Source organism: Euprymna scolopes, chromosome 24 (genome assembly GCF_053919585.1).
Source record: "Euprymna scolopes isolate OS-2025 chromosome 24, ASM5391958v1, whole genome shotgun sequence".
NCBI classification, from domain to species: Eukaryota; Metazoa; Mollusca; class Cephalopoda; order Sepiida; family Sepiolidae; genus Euprymna; species Euprymna scolopes.
Window position 1 is genome coordinate 6,088,572 of NC_136505.1, and position 21,495 is coordinate 6,110,066.

At 34.0% G+C, this 21,495-nt stretch overlaps 1 protein-coding gene across 1 annotated transcript in view; it reads left to right on the forward strand.

The window, feature by feature from the left end:
- Nucleotides 1-21,495, forward strand: part of LOC145246459 (growth hormone secretagogue receptor type 1-like) — a 601,437-nt gene that overhangs the window by 168,514 nt on the left and 411,428 nt on the right. The window lies entirely within an intron of this gene.

The window sequence follows — 21,495 nt, forward strand, 5'->3', positions numbered from 1 at the left end:
GAGAGAGAGGTTGCAGGGAAGAGAAAAGGGCATCCCCACTTAGCCACGAAGTCTATTTTGTACTCGGTCAAGGCAGGATAGGCTGTTTTTAGCAGCTCCTATCCAGATATGCTAGCAGTACTCCATCCTTGGACGTACTTGGCTTTTATATAGATAGAGAATTGCATCATTAGTGAGATATCTTCTGGAGCGGTAGAATGATCCCACCATTTTTCCAGCGACCTGGGCAACAGACTTGATGTACGTGTTCCATTTCAGATCAGGAGTGAAGGTCAAGCCCAGAAGCTTGTCAAAACATGGGGCTTCTCCTAGACGAGAGCCATCCATATCAATTGATGCCAGATGGGGATCAGAGCCTTGATGATGTAGATAGGATTGATAACAATTTAGAAAAAAAACTATATTTTTAAATTAATAAAACATGCCATACTTTTGTACATTTGTATATATTATATCCTGGCAATCCATCTCCAGTTTTGCTGATTTGCGGTGAATTTTGTTTACGTTTTGGGACTTGGTTATCTTCCCTGTTGCCTTGCCAGTCCATTTGTATATATATATATATATATATATATATATATATATATATATATATATATATATATATATATATATATTAGAATCTCACACACAGCATTCACGGTGATGAACATCGTTGTGCCATAGTAAAATACGCTTAAAGACGATATTTTAATTTATGCAGACTTCGTATTTAATATCCAAGAATTCTCTATTGAATAGCAGTGACCACTTTGCGTGGCACAGTCGCAAAATTTGCTTGATATTTCAATTCATGCAGATGTAATGTTTATTATTATAGAGCTAATTTAAATATGACTTTGATGCCATTAACTTGAAAACGAACTAAATGCATGTAGCTATTATATTGTTTAATTGAAGCAAAACACTGTTTTCTTATCAGATATGAGATTCCCTTATTGTCATAATATGTATAGCGGATTTAAACGTAATATCAAGCATTACATAAGTTCAACGTTACCCGTGATTGCTTTAAAATAAACAAATGTTTAACACTAACATTTTATTGTAAACGAAATCGGTGGAATTGCGTATTTTTCAATCAAATCGATTGATTGGCTGCTCTAGACCGATTCCCATCGCGGTGCACTGTGAGGAAGCTTCGCATGCCTTCCCACGGGCCTTAGTTTAAAATACACGGTAATCTGCATTGCACAGTAGAGAACCTTGCGTGGTTTTGTAAAAATTGTATATATATATATGTATATATATATGTATATATATATATATATGTATAATAGCTTAAACGAAAGTTTCAAATGAAAAAAGTCAAGTATCGTGATGCATTTTTCTCTTAACATAAACATTAAGTCCGAACGCGAACCTGTCATATGAAAGATCCTACTGCTTATATATGTTAGTCTTTTTAGCTTCTGTGGTAATGAAACTTCTCAAACACATTTGTGATGTTGTATTCATAAGGGGTAAATTTTTTTCAAAATCGCCTATTTTGTCTTTAATCGAATTAACTAACTTATTGATACTTATCCAAGGCATTACAATACAAAACTAATGTAAGAACACTGCCAAGCACATAAAGTACCACTGTGTGAAATCTAATAAAAAATTAGAAAATCCATTTTGGAGTCTATAGGGAAAGAACTCACGGATACATATACACACAGACTAAGTTTCTTTTTATATAATAGAGAATCATATTCTCTACTTCAATAGTTCCATAGCCGATCATTAATACTCCATGATTACGAAAAGTGGCATTTGTGCCATAAACGACATTCAATCGATATCAGACATTTACATTGAGACTGCACTGAGAAAAATTATAAGTTTCAGCAAAAACGACAAGAGATTTTCCATTAATACTCTGAATGGAACTAGGGAAACAATGATGCTGTCAACAAGCAGTAAACGAAAGAAAATTGCATCACACAATTATGTCGTATGAAATAACAATAGTGAGTAAGGATTATGATGGATATAATAACGAAACTGATATAAAACGTATCTCTTAATTGTTTTGAAAACAAAGACGGTCGCGTTTCAGTTTTCAGTAAGGAAACATAACACCTATAATTTTGTGTCTCTGCTAGGAGTCGATATAGAATCAGGTGTGCATAAATCGTCATGTATTGTGTCAAATGGCTAGGAACTGTATAAGGCGCATGGAAACAGTACAGAAAAAACACAGAAAGTATGGTATTATTTCAGACATTTATATTTTAGCTAGGCTAAAATAAATAGTGTGATCCAACCACCTGTAGTGGTCAGACTTTACCTTAATAACGGTTATAAGAGCTTTTTTATCGTAAATATTATCCTGGCCAATAGTCGATTACCTTGCTGACTCTAATATGTAATCGATAATGCAGCCAAAACCGAGGAAGAGTATGTTTGTTACGTAGTGTGTCATTATTTTATTATTAGAAGGTACCATTTGTCCGCGTATGTTACGTGAGTTCTTATTTAGCGTTCTTGTTTAGATGACGACTTATATATTTGTTGTTGTTCATGTTATGTGCTGTGAGAGATAGCATGTTGGTGACATTAACAGGTACATGTAAAGAGAGAGACAGTTCTACATTTTTATAAACACAAAGTTCATATTAATACAATTTTCACTTTACCTTTGTTTTGGTGATGATGATTTTATAAAAGGTTCTTATAACATAAATGGACAATACCTTTTCTGTTGAATAACAACACGAAGACGCAGATACAAAAAGATGAAGATGTTCTTTTTGTTATTCCGTATGACCGGTCAATGGCTTTGCATCCAGGAATTCAAGTCTTACATGATTTCTTCTTCTAACCTCGTTTCCAAGTTTCCATGTCAGCTCTCTCTCTCTCTCTCTCTCTCTCTCTCTTCTCGCCGACTCTGATCTGAATCTCGTCTGACTCTCTTTAACTAACTTCGAACTCTTTCCTACATTGAGAAATCGCATGTATGTCTGGTCAACATGACTATAATTCACGTTTTATCAACATGTGCGATTTGCACGTTTTTTAAACCATTTTTGACAACCAGGAAATTTCCCATTTTACTTGTTGTTTTACAAAGGAAGTTAACCTACTTCTCTAATTCTATAACCCATATTTTATTATGCATTCTCTCTAACAATGTGAATAGTTTCCAGCCAAATTTGTATTTATTAAATGTTTTAACAGAATTAACAATTTACTGGACATTCCATTTAAAACCTATTGTTCTTTAAAACTTATCTACAGGGTTCGATTCCCGTTTTATCTGATTTTATTTTCATTTAACTAATTCTATTTATTTTTACTTACATGAAAAGGCTTGTCCCCTTTTCATGTAACACGTTCGGTTAGCGGATGTGGGATTCATAATAATATTTTTATAATAATATTGTTTTTCGAAGGAACCTATTAGTTTCGATAGAATAGTGTAAAAGTTGTTTTGGCAAAATATGGGAAGCAGTGTCTAACCCGGAGACAACTAGCCGGCGTAGGAAGAATTCGATAAAAATTAGCTTCGATACATACAAAGCCAATCGAATGAAAAGGAAATATGTCGTAACGGTCCCAAACTGGCTAGTTAAATCCCGGAATCTTCATTCACCACCAATTTACATAATTATATAAGCTTATGCAGGAGTGTTTTTTGTTATGTAGTTACGGCCAGTGTACAGCTGTTGAGCAGTGGAATTGGGGGAATCGAGCTGAACCCAAAAGGCACATGACAGCGTCTAAATTGCCTTGCCTTTGAGATTCTGTTGTCAATCCCTCGCTCGCGAGCTGAATAATATTTTCGACATATATCGTATTTTGCGACGCTGGTAGAACTGTGGACTCTGAAGTTATTTTAATTCGACTGCCTGTAAAATTACCTTGTACAATGGTATTATATCAGTACTAGACCCTATCGATCGCAGATGATGTGTAATGGGTTGACTGTAGACTCTGAAGTAATTGTATTTCGACTACGTATATATTTGTCTTTGTGCATTCGTATTATATTAGAACTTTTTCATCATATAGTTTCTTTTAATATAAATTTTTATTTAGAAAAGAAAACAACCGACTGGATTTTTACTTATTTCTTCTGCAAAGGTTTGCATATCTACCAAACCGGGGATGAATGGGTTAATTTTCAGGAACCATATATCAAGAGAGAAGAGTTTTCTTGCTTGTCAAACCCTGTCTACGTGTAGATGATCTGACCAAACTGATATGTTGTTGTGGAAGTTGTTCTGGGTGACCAGAATAGCGGTTACACGTTTTGGGAGCTTCTTGAAATCGGAAAGGCCTAACAAGAACTCAAATTCCGAGCTAATCTAGAGTAATAGTGCCAAACCTGATATAACCTTCTTGTGATATGTTTTTCAGGTTATAATAATCTCTGTTCCTTTACTGTACATCCAATTTTTATTCTCCTGTAAATAAAGAAGAACCATATTCTTGTTGTGTATATCCAACGTGCATTTCTCATGGGAGAAAAGTTTTACCTACATATGAACGCGATTTTATGTTTATTTTTCTCGAATTGAGGAATATTAAATAATTAATGTTCTAGTAAAACGACAAGAGTACTTGGTCTGATTAAAAACAAATATAGAGACACGAATATGCTTCTTCTAAGCATCAATAAACTGTTTTGCGATATTTGATGGGCTTCGTATTTGTCAAAGAGAATTGTTGCCATAAATGAGAGCACATTTGATGACTACCATATAAATCAATTACAAAAAGAGAAGTATTGTTCATACTATATTTTCCAACCAAACTGTCTATTCAGGCTGCCGCTTTATAAATATGGCCTCTAACATAGTAGCCCCTTGAGCTTTTCTGATAATATTATTTTGCGTGTGGAAGGAAAATTTACTTTTGCCACAACACATTGTTAGGTGGGAGAATTTTGTTCAAATACGACAAAAGTTATGTGGTGAGGGAAATAACTACGGAAAAAGTCAGCAACCAAAGCTTGAAATTCTCGTTTACCATATCACAGCCGTAGTTCGAGCAAAGATGTATGGATTCATTGCTTTTTTAAAAAAAATAATTCAGCAAACTGAAAGCAGAAGACATCAAAGTAATGTGGAACTTTACAACTTCTAGTGAAAAGCTATGCACTTGTCACTGAGCCATTTTAATTAAATGGACTGAAAAGAAGAACGTATTCATGACAATATCATCTGACAACAATATTTTCTCTATAAAGAATGTTATGATGGCCGATATACATATCCTGCAATTGAACTCTACAGAACTTGTCATCATCAGACGCAGGTCATTGTAAGATGAAGTTACCGAACTGAACTCTCCGATGTCATCAGAGTGTATTCTATGTCAAAATAAAAACATCTCTTGAGGGTTCGCACGGCGAGAATATGTTTTCTTTATACCTTCTTTCCCTTTTCACGCGTTTTAGAGAGCTTTTATTCGTCAGTTGATAGGTGTGTCTGTCGTCAGTTTCAAATAAGATTTTTTTTGTTATTTTAATGGAATTCATTGAGATTAGAATTATTTATTACTTTTATTTATTGAGGACAATTATCCTCATCTTTTCTTAGTTGTTTCACATCTATTCCTCTGGCCTTCGTCAAGTAATAACCGCGACGGATAGGAACTCTGAATCTCTTGACTGAATTCATTGCAAGCACTGCCTTCCATAGTTATTGTTTTCTCACCACCTTTTTGGCCAATTAAGCCTCTGGCCGGCTTTGATTGAAGCCGCTGTCTTCAGGCAATTCTCACCTGGAACCGTAGAGATTCAACGTCTCTGTCAACTGCGCCACGGACCCCGAAGGGTGATCAAGGTTGAATTTTTTGGTCTTATGAATTCATAAATTCATTTTGTCGTTCTGTCACCCTAACATTTCTTCATTTACTAACATTTATATTGTGTCATTCTCTCACGCTCAAATGTTGACGTTTTGTCACGCTCGAATTTGCTTTTTCTGTCACGCTCACAGTCTTTCGTTTTGTTACACTTATATTTTATCGTTCTTTCCCGCTCAAATTTTGTTGTTTTGCCACGATCATATATTGTCCCTCTGTAACACTAAACTTCTTGTTCTATTACGCCTAAATGTATGTTATGTCAGGCTAATATTTTTGTTTTATCACGTTCGTGTTTTTTCTGTCACGCTCACATTATCTTTCTGTCATTCAAATAATTTGTATTCCTGTCATTAGCAAACATTTTGTTGTTCTATCACGTTCACAGATTTTGTTCTGCAGTGTGAAAATATTTGTTACTCGGTCACGTTGCGATATGTTTGTTTTGTCACATACCTATGTCTAAAAACTCATCTCATTAAGTTTGAAATCAAACTTTTCTTCCTTTCTATCTGAATCATTTAAATGATGTCATAACGCAACATCGACTCTCAAATTTTAACGATAAATTACATAAAAGAAAATGGTTTACCTATGTAGCGATGTTCTTGCTTGTTTCTTCCTGAAATAACAACAACCTAAAGTTCCCTGAAATTGTTGACACTATTTACAAAATTATAAAAAGGCTTCTCTTTGAAAATAGGAAATAATTACATCTTCAACTTCTTCGATGCCAATGTGTACAACATCCAGAAGGGCATAAACTTCTCCGTCTAAAGAAAACAAACAGAAAATATGGATTTTATACATTTCTACGCCCACCATAGCCACAGAAGTAAATACAGAATGATAATACGCTCATTCTTCAGAGATATGAGAATTTGACATCTTGCGAACTCTCTAAATGAAGAAACATGTCGAGAACAAGTAAAATGCGATACATATCATCAACTGTTTTACTTTAACACTAAACCCAAAACCTTCCAATTCAGGATGTTTTAAATATAGACTCCAAGTCCGTGCATATGTCTATCTGAGACCTTACGGCAGAGTGGGAGGTGTTTAAGTGGTTAGATGGGATGGATAAGTGTAGGTTCTTTTCATTAACGCTAAGATATCCAGGGTATTTACAAGGAAAATGATTCTAGTTCTTAAAATTTAGTTCTAACCCCGCTGTTATTCGTGAATGCAACCCTCAAGGGAGGAGACAAATTGGTTTAGTTTGAGTTTAAGTCTGGTTTAATTGTAATTTTTGATTGAACTGCCATTTTATTTTATTTAAATATTTTAGTTTAAGTGTCAGCTGTGCTGGATAATGTTGTTGCAACACAAGTAACCCATCAGCCGACTCCTCATCTATAGGATTATGGCCTCAGGGAAGCCCACCGGAGATAGGTGCAGAATTCCTTTCCATGCGCGACATTGCACTACAACCATTCTGATAGTATTCAACTGTTGTATGGAACAGCAACTCTAAGCGCTTCCAAAAAGTAAGGACTCCCATACTATAAGTCGGAAACAGCAGCCAGAAACTGTCAATCCGGTACCTTAAACCCATCATACAAAAATCAATCCAATCTAATTGCATTGGCATATCCGGCACTCAAGCACACTCAAACACCCAGTTTTAGTTGATGGGGGGTAGCAGGAGTGGATAAAAGCCTATTGTTAACGTAACGCAATTTAAGGTATAAATGTATAGTTCTCCATGTCTGGAAAAGGAATTACACTTGCCTATTTCAATTTTTCTTTAAATTTTGACTATTTTACAGTTGCTTTTATCGGATTAATACCAAATCGAATTTGTTCCACGGATTTGAATTGCCTGTGCTTCAAGTCTGCATACCTAAAATTAACAAAGAAGTTTGGTAAGGAGTTTATCCCATACGCAAAGACAAGATCACTTAAATACCTACATACATATATATTTTTCCTCAGACAGAAACCACATGGCTGACCAGAGCCTTACATTATTTACTATTTAGCATTAACTGACACTATTATGTTGGGTTTCAAACCGACGGTACCAATGTTTTTTTTCTGAATTTCTGTACAATACAATAAATAAATATTCAGCTCTTCTATCGAAAACGTTTTTCTTTGTAACAGAGCATTTGTTGGAATTCTTTCCAAAAAAACATATATATATATATATATATATATATATATATATATATATATATATATATATATATATATAAGCAGAAGTACTAGTCGTTGACTGAGTTCAAAACAGCCTACAGAAAATGGACTGTGATTGATGAAAGTATGATAGGTTATGAAAAGGAGGGGATTGTAAAAAGATAGGTTTTGATACTCAAAAATTTTACCGTAAGCAAAATATGATGAAAGTAAAGATAATTTTCTCGAAAATATATTTTTATATCAACTTTGTAACCATTCGTAGCCAAGAGTGACAAACAAAATGGCGTTTCCTTACAAAGAGAAAATGTTATATATATATAATAATATAAATGTACCCATAGTCAATAAAAGTTACTTTTATGGTAGAAAAGTTCATTGGTTTGTATTTTTAAGTAGTTTGTAAAAAAAAAAAAAAATTAATTTACGAACCGGTTTTTAAAAAATCAAAATGGCAGCGGCTTTGAAATGGAGAGCCCCGTTTTCAATTTGATGAGGAGTACCTGAGCATTATGTGTTAACAATTTAAGAGAGTTCCGTCAACGTAAGGAATATTTATAAACATATTTTAATGTTTTCCGTTATTTAGTGCTTGAGGAATATTCGATTACGGCAGGTGTAGTTTATATAAAAATTCATTTAAGTAGTTATCGCCTCAAATTTCGTTTTAATTTTGGTTCGCTGAAATTATTTCAAGTAAAGAGAATTAAAAAAATATTTACAAAAAAAAAACGTGACCTGAACTTTTATTGACTATGGTAACATTTATTTCTTGTATATTTAGTTTTTCGGGTAGTCGTTTGTTGGCTTTTCTGCTAAACGCTCTTACTAAATAATATCGACGAATATCGAAAAACAAAAAAACAAAAACAAAAACAGTTTTGAAAATTAATGAAGCTTTACTTACTTTATTAAAATAATCCGAAACAGCAAAATGGGATATTAAAAAAGTAAACACGTAATTGCTTTAACAAAGAATCGATATAAATATGAATAAGAAGAAAATGGCACCCTTTACAAGCAGACCAGCTTCGTTTCAGTTTTACAGTATTGAACTGTGTAGTATTGTGCTGTCGGATTCAGGGTTGTACTATTGTAATGTAAAGAACACGCAAAAAGTGTTGTAATCAACTGAATTCCTTCTAGTACACTGACAAAAAGCTTAAACAGATACATAAATAAAAATAAAAAGGTGATGTAAATGTTTTTAAAAAGACACGTAATCGCGTGAGCAGGATATTTTCCTTTTTTTTTGACACGATAAAAAGACACGTTCTTATTTTTTATTATTTATCTATTTATCTTTTTCTACACAGTTATCACCACTTATCAAGGCCCGGAAACCACTCAGGATAAGGGTTATTGCAAGTACATTACGTTAGTGTGGAGATTTGATGAAGTGTTTACTTAAGGGGGCGGTTCATTAGGAATTTGTTAACGTTGGACTTGAAGACATCTAAGTTGTAGTCCGGTGGGAAGCAGGCAGATGGAACAGAGTTACACAGGCATGCAGTTCTAAGAAAGAAGCTTTGTTCATGGAATCCGTGTTTTGAGTTAGGCACAGATATAGAGTGGGGGAAATTTTTCACAGTGGATTCAGCTAGACGGGTGTTTTTCGTGAAAGATTGGCGAGGGGGGACCAGTGATTGGAGTTCAGACGAGCACCTGCCATGGAAATAACGATAAAGCAAGGATAGGCTTGCAACGTCTCTTCTGTGGGAGAGAGGTTGCAGGGTAGAGAAAAGGGCATCCCCCACTAAGCCACGGAGTCTATTTTGTACTCTGTCAAGGCAGGATATGCTATTTTTTAGCAGCTCCTGCCCAGATATGGCAACAGTATTCCATCTTTGGACGTACTTGGCTTTTATATATTTTATCTATTTTCGAAAGAGTGCCACGTGCAAGTGGAGAAGGAAAGAAACAGAATTTGTGTCGAAGTTTGTCTAAAGTTTCGAGTTTTTTTCTCTTTTTATTTTAATAAATACGTGAATTTATGAGGTGAATTTATTCGACACAATATGGTTCAACTCAAAAAAATAAATAAAAGCAAATGTGAATTAAGATTAAAGTTAAGGTGTTATTGTGGACTCTCATCCCTGTTAAACAACCTTGTTAAACTTTGTGACATATTTACATTCTATGGAGGTCAGGTGCGAACGAAGATCCCATAATTTTATTATATTATATTTCTTCAAACTGAAACATAATTATCAAAGTATACTTATTTTTTTTATTTTTTTAATTTCATTTTCACCCCAAACAAGGCACATTGCCACCCAGTTGTAGGGGGCTACTATCCGGGTCAGCAACTACTGGGACACTATGTAGGGATTTGAGCAGCAAGATGTCGGTTCACGTTGCACTTGAACTTCTGCATGTCAGTACAGTTAGGGAAGCAGGATCCTAGAATGGAATTCCAGAGTCTAGCGGTTCTGGGGAAGAAACTACTGGAGTAGAAAGATCTTTTACATCTACGGATCTCTACTGTGTGGGGGTCGGATTTAGCTGCCTGTCGGGTTTGTCGAGGGTGTCTGCGTCGTGGGTGCACGTGTCTGCAGTTCGTCAGAGCATTCACCATTAAAATACTTGTAGAACAGGCAGAGGGATGCAACGTTTCGTCGATGGGACAGAGGCCGAAGCTTCGATGCCAGTTCAGGGCCTATCAGATTGGCAACTCTTGTTTGAACCTTGTCTAGGAGCGAGAGACTAGTAGTAGACGCACCAGCCCAGATGTGACAACAATACTCTATACATGGGCGAATGGTGGCCGTATAGAGATACAGGATACTTTCAGGTGTCAATATTTTTCTAGCACGGTAGATAGAGCCTACCTTTTTTGCAGCGGCCCTGGCAATGTTTTCAATATAATTGTTCCAGCTCATGTTTCATGTGAACGTTAGGCCAAGCCGTTTGAAAGATGTACTTTCAGACAGGAAGTCACTTGCCATTGCTATTGGTGGCAGAGAAGGTTTCTTGTAATTATTGAAGGAAACAAGTTTAGTCTTGGCAGCATTGAATATGACCATCCATTTATGTTCTCCATTCCACTACAGATTCCTTTAGTGTTTATGCCATTTCTTTAGATATGTGTTCATTTGTTTTCCTGACATGCCTGTTATAGAGTGTAGTGTCATCAGCATATATACCCATCTCAGAAGCAGTTTTGTAGGGGAGGTCATATCAGGAACAACAGAGGTCCAAGAATAGACCCCTGAGGCACTCCCGCATTTACATCACACTGTTCTGATGTTCGACCGTCGAGGACAACCTGGATTTTTCTCTTATCTAAGAAGGATTTAATTATGTTAAGTATTCTACCAGTGATACCGTATGATTTAATTTTGCCGAGGTGACCCTTCTGCCATACCCTGTCAAAAGCCTTAGATATATCTAGATTTACCGCTCTGCCCTCCCCCGCTTTGTCCTGTGAATGGCATATACGTTCAGAGATTACAGTGAGGATGTCAGCTGTGGAACAGGCTGGTCTAAATCCATATTGTTTGTCAGTCAGAAGTTTAGCATCTGTAAGGTGCCGGACTAGAGCATGGTTAATTATGATCTCAAATATGTTGGCGAAAAGTGGGATGAGGCTAATGGGGCGATAATTTGATGAGTCAGTTCTTTCGCCAGAATTCTTGAATATTGTTACCACATAAGCGGTTTTCCAACAGCCCGGAATACATGATTCATTAAGGCATTTGTTGTAAAGTTTGGAGAGAACGGGAGTTACTTCGGCTGAGCACTTTTTTAACTCAAATAGATATGAAAAGTCTTTGTTAAAGTGTGTGCTATATTTCCCGTGAGTTCAGGCGCGAACGCAGGCCGCACAATATTATTTATCCCTCCCTATTTAAGTTAAAACATACTTATCAAAGTATTCTTATGTACATCTATATCAAAAACACTTGTAAACGTGTTTTTTTTTATTTTTATTTCCATACTTTGGGAGCCAGGCGCGAACACAACCACCACAATTTTTATGAACCACCGTTCTGCCAGATCAAACACACCCATACCTGATCCTCGATACATCTATCATTATATGTAATCAGTTTTCTTTTTAAATAGTCTACTATATAGGAGCCTGTTCGTGACCACACACACACACACACACACACACACACATGCACTCACAGACGTTCAGCTTTGTATTATAATATATATATACATATATATATATATATATATTTATATATGTATATTTATATAAAATTGGTTGAGAGATTCTAACAAGAAAAAATGTATATTTAAATAAGAAATGCATATACACCCGCATTGCTCCCGTTGGCCTCAATTCGGGTGTATATGTATGAGTGTATGCATATGCGCATGTGTTTACATGTTGAGATGGAGATGTATCTATGAATGTGCGCGTTTCTTTATGTGTATCGGTGTGTGTATGCGCGCATGTGTGTACTCGCGCTTACGACCACAGGCTAACTTTCGCCAAGCACTTTACAGCAAATAAAAATCAAATAGATAAACCGAATCGTAGCCCCCCCACCGCCTCCCAGCCTAAGCGAACACGTCAAGATATACTTACCAAGGAATCATCTCACTAACGAGACGCCAACAATCTAAACCTTAGAACCCGAAATTTAAAGTAGCCCCCTCTTCTTTCCTTCTACATATCTCCCCCTCCATATATCCGTATGTCCTTAGCCACACCAGAGATGAACTTCCCAGACCCCCCACAACCATCTAATGTTCCTGAACACCAAAACTAAAGCATTACCGACCTACCTAGCACCCCCGCTTCCCTAATCCTCCATTTCTCTTTCCGCTTTTCTTGCACCCCTCCCCTGACATCATTCATTCTTTCATTCCACCATAAACGAACTTTTCTGTAAAGTCTGAGGAGGCTACACAACGGCCAAAAATGGTCGCGTAGCTGAAACAATAATGCAACTGAACAGAAAAACAGTAATAAAAAATAAAACGCATATTTGCTCTACACAGTATTGAGCACTTACCATTTCTACTATATATATATATATATATATATATATATATATATATATATATATATATATATACACACACAAAGAGCGAGAGATAGGAGAAGAGAGAGATAGAAAGATGGTGCGCGGTAGGAGAGAAGAGAAAGAGCTGTAATAGAACTGCTGTTTTGAGCGTAGAGACGATGTTTAATTTTTTAATTACTAAACGGAAATTAAGGCAAACAATTTTTCTAAGAAAGTCATGTTTAAAATAGACTTTTATGTTAGATAGATAACATGATGAGGAAAAAGAACGTTGTTTAATGGAAATAACAATCCGACATTTAGATGACGAATTAATATCTCAGCCTTCATTACTTTGAAATTAAATATCAATTGATTTATCTTATTTTAATAAAAAAAACTATCTTTATATAATATTAATTCATACATCCTTGTACATATAAGCTATGCGGAGTATCTATATCACAGTCGAGAATTAGTACGGTGCTTTGTAAGTACTCCTCAAATATATATATATATATATATATATATATATATATATATATATAAATATATATATATATATATATATATATATATATATAAAATGGGTTAATAAATTCCAACGAAAGAAAGATGTATATTTAAATAAGGGAGTAGTCACCAACAATGTGTATTTTTTAACATTATTTTATTATTCCGTGTCTTGGTTTTTCATTGAGAATTATGTTTGGATCATTGTAATAATGTTTTTAAGTCATTGGAATCGTTTACGTACGTTTCAGACGGTCTGATGCGTCCTCGTCAGAAATTATTTTCAAATGTGTACAAATGGCGATTTTCGTTAGTTTGAAGTTTTACCAAGGGGTGGAGGCTTGTAAGTGTTTATTATACATTGGTATGCTGAATTTCTATTGCTTTTTTTTATATCCAAAAGAGTTTGATTTGAATTGTGTAAATTCCCCACACTAGGAACCGATCCTGGGTCTGGCCATACCCACATGGGGAGAAAATAAATAGAAACATTAAAATCCCCTATTTTAAATACACCCCTCTTTCTAAACAAGCATAACATAAGACTAAAACGAAAAATGACAATACTAAAATCCAAGAATCCAAAAAATAAATATCAAAATAGAATGAAAGCACCTCTACCCTTACTTCAGAAGAGCCAGTCACCCCTCCCCACATATACACATTAGTAACGACCTCGGACCACAGCCGCCTTCCTAAGAAAACAAATAACCCCAAAATACTATAAAACAATATACCCATTCCCAAACCAATAAAAGCAAACACACACACGCACACACACGCGCACACACACACATAAACACACGCACACACACACACACACACACACACACACACATACACACACCCTACCCCACCCATAAGGAAAAACACATTAGCAGAAAGAGATAACGACTGACTACAGCCAGGTCAAAATCTCCCTGGACAAACCAAATAAAAAAGCAATGAAAAGCCATAAAAAATTTTTTTAAAAAAAAGCAATAAAAATTCACCATACCAATGTATAATAAACACTTCCAAGCCTCCACCCCTTGGAAAAACTTCAAACTAACGAAAATCGCCATTTGTACACATTTGAAAATAATTTCTGACGAGGACGCATCAGCCGTCTGAAACGTACGTAAACGATTCCAATGACATAAAAACATTATTACAATGATCCAAACATAATTCTCAATGAAAAACCAAGACACGGAATAATAAAATAATGTTAAAAAATACACATTTTTGGTGACTACTCCCTTATTTAAATATATATATATATATATATATATATATATATATATATATATATATATATATATATATATATATGCTATCAAAGACATTCACTTCGGATTTTACCGTGCAATTTTGATGTGGATTTTTATATCCTTTTCATTAACTTTCCTTACTCTATGACATTTAAATACGTAAACAACTGTTACTTGTGTTTTCCATATCTCACTTACTTTAGCAAATAAGGTGTGAACCATTATAACTATTTGCTAATATTTTCTCCTCTGAAGAGATGGTAGACATCGAAATCTAATAGTGTTATAATATTAATGTATTCTTTGTCTTATATAGGATAATAAAAATCTTTTGATTTGAAATTCAAACATTTCACGTCCAAATATTTTAAATTTTTAAATTCATTGAATGACTAAACTTATATATATATATATATATATATATATATATATATATATATATATATATATATATATAAATGTAGCGGGTGTATGTGTATGTGGAGTCTTAGTTAATAGTCGTATATATAACAATATTATTGCTCATAAATTTCGTTTATGTGAATATTTTACCAAGGTTGCAGGCTTATTCGTCTTTCAGAAATGTTTTATGTCCCATTGCCGTAATGCAATTAATGAGAGCTTCTGCTGTGGGATATTAAACATAGTTTTGTGTGTAGCAAGTTGTATATAAGTATAGTATAATATAAAAATTTTATAACTCGCAACTCAATTAGAAACTGCACTTTTATCTCACTATATATTTTAACATATATTTGTTCGCATTAGAAAATTTGCGCAAGTGCTTTTATACTAGTCGAGAATAAGTTAAAGATAACAAGTTGTAAATGTTCATTACTTGCAGTATCATCTTGCACTTTCATTTGGTTAATGACACGTGCCTTGGACAACAGAACCCGGTCACACACCTCACATTTCCAAAGATCACTATCATTGGACGGCAAGGTTTGGCGTTTCCTACATGCTCTCCTGTGCTTCGCTCCGTCAATCTTGACTGCTTAAAAGTGTTTTGCTCGCATGTGTATCAGTGCGCTCCACTGTTTCCGACTATACGCTAAGGAATCCGAACTGTCAATAGGAACGTGGATGCTCACCCAACTCTCCACACACACACACACACACACACACACACACACACACACACATATATATATATATATATATATATATATATATATATATATATATATATATATATATATATATATATGTATATGTATATATATATATATCTTGGAAATCTTGCTCTCACGAATCGTTCCTTATCTGCGAAATTCGCACCTATCTCAAAATTCAAAATAGATATATTTTTTTTATTTTCCAATGTTGTAATCATAATTGTAAGGGTTGATCCATTTAACGACTTATCAGCGCCTACTATTATTAGTGCGTTATTTATTTACCTTCTTTTTATCTATTAAAATCTTAATAGTTAAATATATATATATATATATATATATATATATATATATATGTATATATATATACACACACACACATTTTTTGTATAGTACATTTTATACATTACTAATCTAGTTTTGGATTTTCTTTTATTAATATATTCTGGTTAATTTTCTACAGTCCGAACTCATCAGAATAACGAACAAATCCTTTTTTTTTAATTGTTTAAATATTTTAGATTTATCCTTATTTTTTTTAATCATCCTTATTTCTAAGCTAGAAACTGGGGGTATAAAATCTACTAATTTTAATGTAACACGAGCTATTCTAAAAAAAAAACTCTGATAAACTATTCCATAAAACATGAATACAGGGCAGGTACTATCTTTGTGTTGCATACAGACTATCTGAAAGGGGAAAGAGTTTCTTTGAGCAAATATTTTATACATAAAAATGCCATCCTCATATTTTATATCTAAATCCAGAAATGTAGCTTGTTTTCCTCCATTTACACAATTGAAATCAAACTCTTTTGGATATATAAGATATTTTTTAAAACTCCTCGTTATCGTTTATACATACAAGGTCATCTATAATATAAATCTCACCTGTCTGTTTAAATGTATGTATGTATGTATGTATGTATATATGTATGTCTCGCAAACACTTTCGACAGAGGCGATAAATCGTTTGGAAGTCCAACCCTTCGGACAATAAATATCGGAACTTTGGCAAAAAACATTAATTGGGCACTTTTCTATAGGCCGATATTTTCAAAAGTCATCCCCTCTTATCGATTGACTGGCTTTCCTTTAAACCTACGTCACTTCCGGTTTGGCGATGGGCGCAACAGCAAATAGGTCAGGGTTTTTTACGTTCTTTTCCTCCTTTGCGGTACGGGTTCGTGACTGCCTGTTTTCTACCACTTTTTTTGTTAACCAACATCCTTAAACGCATCACAACTTTCTTTTCCCCATCGACCTGTGCTACAGGAAGGGGTCGCTTTATTCGCAGATATTTTCGAAAGTCATCCTCTCTTCTTGATTGCCGAGGCTTTATGTAAACCTTCGCCACTTCCAGTTTAGTGATGGGCACAACAGAAAAGACGACACATTTTTACTGTGGTACAAGTTCGAGCCTACCTGCCTATACCCACTTTTTTGGCTACATACACCTCCAAACATCCGGGAAACGCTGGGCACACAGGCCAGTCTATATACAGGGTGAACCCCCACAGAAGGCCCCAACTCTAATTAGGCCCTGTTTCTTAGTGTTTTGTCCGAATGAAATGAAACTTTGGTCATAACTAGTTTATTATATTCAAAACATCACATCAAAACACTAGGGTCTTTGGCCTTTTTTCTCCGTGACTGTAAAATTGCTAGAAAAACAATTGAATGTCCTCTGGGTTTTTTTCGGGTCACCCTGTAAATAAGGTCACTATATATACTCCTATAACTGTTTTTTTTTTATTCTGGTTGTGTATTGATATTTATATATAAAACACTTGTTTCCATTCATTTAAAAGAAAATACAACTTTCTTATATATAGTTCGCGGAATTGCACCACAAACAAATGATCTAGCAAATTTGTATATTCTTTTAAACATTCATTTTAATAAATTCACTATTAGTTTATTTTTCATTTTCTTAAGGATGATTATATTTAGTTAACTATTTATTGTAATTGCATTCTACATGATTTAAACTTGCGTAATATTTGGTCAGAAAGACGGAGGCTGAAGCCTAGATAACAGTTCAGGGCCTATCAGGTTGGCGACTCTCTTTTGAATCCTGTCCAGGAGTGAGAGACAAGAAGCAGATACACCATCCCAAATGTGACAAGAGTACTCCATACATGGGCGAATGGTGGCCTTATAGAGAAACAGAATACTTTCAGGCGTAAGTAATTTTCTAGCACGGAAGAGAGAGCTTCTTTTTCGCAGCAGCCTTGACAATGTTTTAAATGTATCTATTCCAGTTTATGTTTCTTGTAGACGTTAGCCGAGGAGTTTAAAGGAAGTACTTTCGGGTAATGTGTTCTTGGTCATTGCTATTCGTGATAGAGAAGGTTTATCGTAACTATTGAAGGAAACAAACTTAGTCTTGGAAGCATTGAATGTGATCATCCATTTTTGTCCCCATTCTACTACAGATTTGAGGTCTGTCTCTAGTGTTCCTGCCATTTTCTTAGATATGTGTTCATTTGTTTTTCCCTCGTGCCTGTTATAGAGAGTGGTGTCATAAGCAAATATGCCAATCTCCAGGTCATTTATGAATATCAGGAATAATAAGTTCCAAGGATAGAACCCTAAGGTACTTCCGCATTTATATCATATTATTTACATGTACGACCGTCTAGGAAAACCTGGCTTTTTTCTCATTAAGAAGAATTTAATTACATTATGTATTCTTCCAGTGATACATAGGATCTAATTGTCTTTCGAAAGCCACCGTGGCAAAAGCTTTAGATATATCGAAGACTATTGCTCTACTCTCCCCTATTTCGTCTAGTGAACGGTATATAAGTTCAGAGATATAAAGTATATAAATTTAAAAACAAAAACATTGTTTGAATAAGAATTCAGACATTTAAAGTAATTTCTTAATCTATAGATTATCGAAGTAGGCTCATTTCCTCAGGGGAAGGCAATTAACAAAATAGTAATTCAATTTTGATATTTTTATTCTATTTAGAACATACATAGATAATATATCAAATATTAATTTTTTTAAGGGACTAGACAATTTTTAAGAGAAAGAAGATATGGGTAAAAGCAAAATAGGATATGTGATTTTTTATCCGATTAATATGGCAATCCTTGAATAGAAAATAGTGATTTTATTAGATTCCAAATTAGTTGATGATTCCATATTGAAAGTAAAATTCAATCATGTTAAATAAATATTCAGGGTGAATGGGAATGTTCCCTTGTAGACGCAACATTTTAGATTTATTAGGTCCAATTTTTTGTGATGTAAAATAAGTAGAAATACGTTCTCTTTGCATGAAGTAAAATCCAGCTGGTAAAAATTTATATGCAAATTAGCTAAAATAGCTTCAATTCAAATTATTTGAATTCAAAAGATGCTAAATTTATTAATTTAAAAATAGAATATAAAAGAAAATAGAGACTTTAAAAACTGTATGTCGCGTAGGTAAATTTTTCGAGTCTCTAATTAAATGAAAAGATTTCTAATTTATATATATATTCTGAGTAAATGTATAAAGAAAGAGGGAAAGATAGAAAGTTAGCACGGAGTAATTTTTAGTAGAGTGTGGGCATAGAGGGATAGAGAATGGAACTTTAAACTTAATGAAAGCGTTCGCAAGACATTGTTAGAAATGCAGCGAGTAATAAACCGCTCAAGAGGAAAAGGTAGAAGGAATGTTTAATAAAATAGGTACAATAGAATGCGTTAGTTGGAGGGGTGGGTATTGTCTGTTAGGATTGAATTACACGTACAGTATGAAAGTAGATTTAAATTTGTAATTATTCGAATTTCGGCTTGGTTAAAGTTAATAAAAAAAAAGGTTTTATTAAATAAAAAATAAAAATATTATAGAAGGCAGTTATGGTAAAATTTTTAGCAAAACTCAGAAATCAGATATACTTCATTGTACAGAATGTATTTTTTTAATTTGCGCAGTTTTTATGAGATATTGTGGTCGTGTCTTGGCTTAGCTGCTATTACAAATAGTGCGTCATCCCTTTACAGGCTTCCTTTATATTTGGGGAAGATGCATTAATAGTAATTATTTACATCAAAAGAAATGAAATTATACCTTTGCTTCTTTTTGAGATTTAAGAACCATTTTAGATCAGAGTAAAAGTATTGAAAGAGATAGAACTTTACTTTTCTTTTATGGATAGAATGATTTTCTCTAAGATGTTCGTACTTACTGACGATACTAATATAGTACTATATTTGGACAAAAGGGACAGATTAGTCTAATAAAAGTGTTGTCATAGAAGTTAGGTTTATGATCTTACCAGGAGAATCTCGGAGTATCTGATGGTATAATTTCCGTGAACTTCTGGACATTCATTAATTTAAGTAATTTTTTTTTTGCTTCCATATTGATTTATTTAGTTCATTAATGTATAAATGTGTCTTACTAGTATGTGATTAATAATAGTCAAGTGGTGTCTTGCATGGTACAGGCATTGACAACTATGGCTCTCAATCTATCTCTCTCCCTCAAGCCATTCATGAATTCATTGTTGCTCATCCCTACCGAGTTTCTGATCCTAGATCTTATTCACGCTGTTTCTCCAAATAAAGAGTCTGATATATTGCTATAGCTTTCTTAGGAATCGTATAGATATTAAGTTGTAGTTTCTTTCTGTCCAAACAGTGCCTATACTGAGCTATTTTCTTGACTATTGTGCCATGACGTATCTTCTGCTCAGCACTAAGAAATATTTCTGTTTGCTTCCGTATTACATCAGTCACCTACATTTTTTCACCTTACCTTAACTGATCGGGAGGGTAAGTGAGTTCTCAACCATGCCCAAGGGTCTCTTACATACTAGCGAAAGGAAGGAAGTGTCTTACTTTTCCCTTAACAGTAGGACTTTTCCAATACCCATGACTAATAGTATAATTACCTACAAATTTTATATATATTATTAATCCATTTTGTTCATTCATATATTATTATTTACTTGAATTACCGAATGACTGCAATTATTTTTCTCAACCTCCAACTAAATTGTGCGAACTGAAATTAAACAGCCCCTATTAAGGAAATTAATGTTGATTAAGACAAACGAAGATAAAGACAAACGTTTTTAATGCCAATAAAAGCTTATCTTTGATTTTGTGTGATAGGGCAGCTAAGTTATTATCATATTATCACGAGTAAATCATATGAAATGCCTACAATTAATGCTAATTTCATCACTTTGATTCTACAATTAAGCTTTAAATGTATATGAGATATTAGAGAATGTTTCATTAAAGCACACATCCCTTCAAATATAATATTACGAAAACATCTATTTGTCAGAGGCCATACTATATAAAGAAAAACACCATAATATTTTCACTTCACGAACATTTGTATAAGTAAAACTTCTTTCATATCGCATGCAAAGTTCTAAGATTTAATAGTCTGAAAAATAATCGCTGACACAAAGAGAAATATGCATGTCACCATACCTATCACATATTTATATATGATATATATATAACAAGATGAACTAGTATTTTTCTGTGTGCATATATATATATTACCTATATATATATATATATATTACCTATATATATATATATATATATATATATATATATATATATTAGCTGTACCCTGCCACGCGTTGCTGTGGCTCAAATTGGCGCAATGGAAAAAGTTCCAAAATGAGAAAAAGCATGTTTCTTATAGGTTTAATTTTCCATTTTGCATGGGTACACAGTTT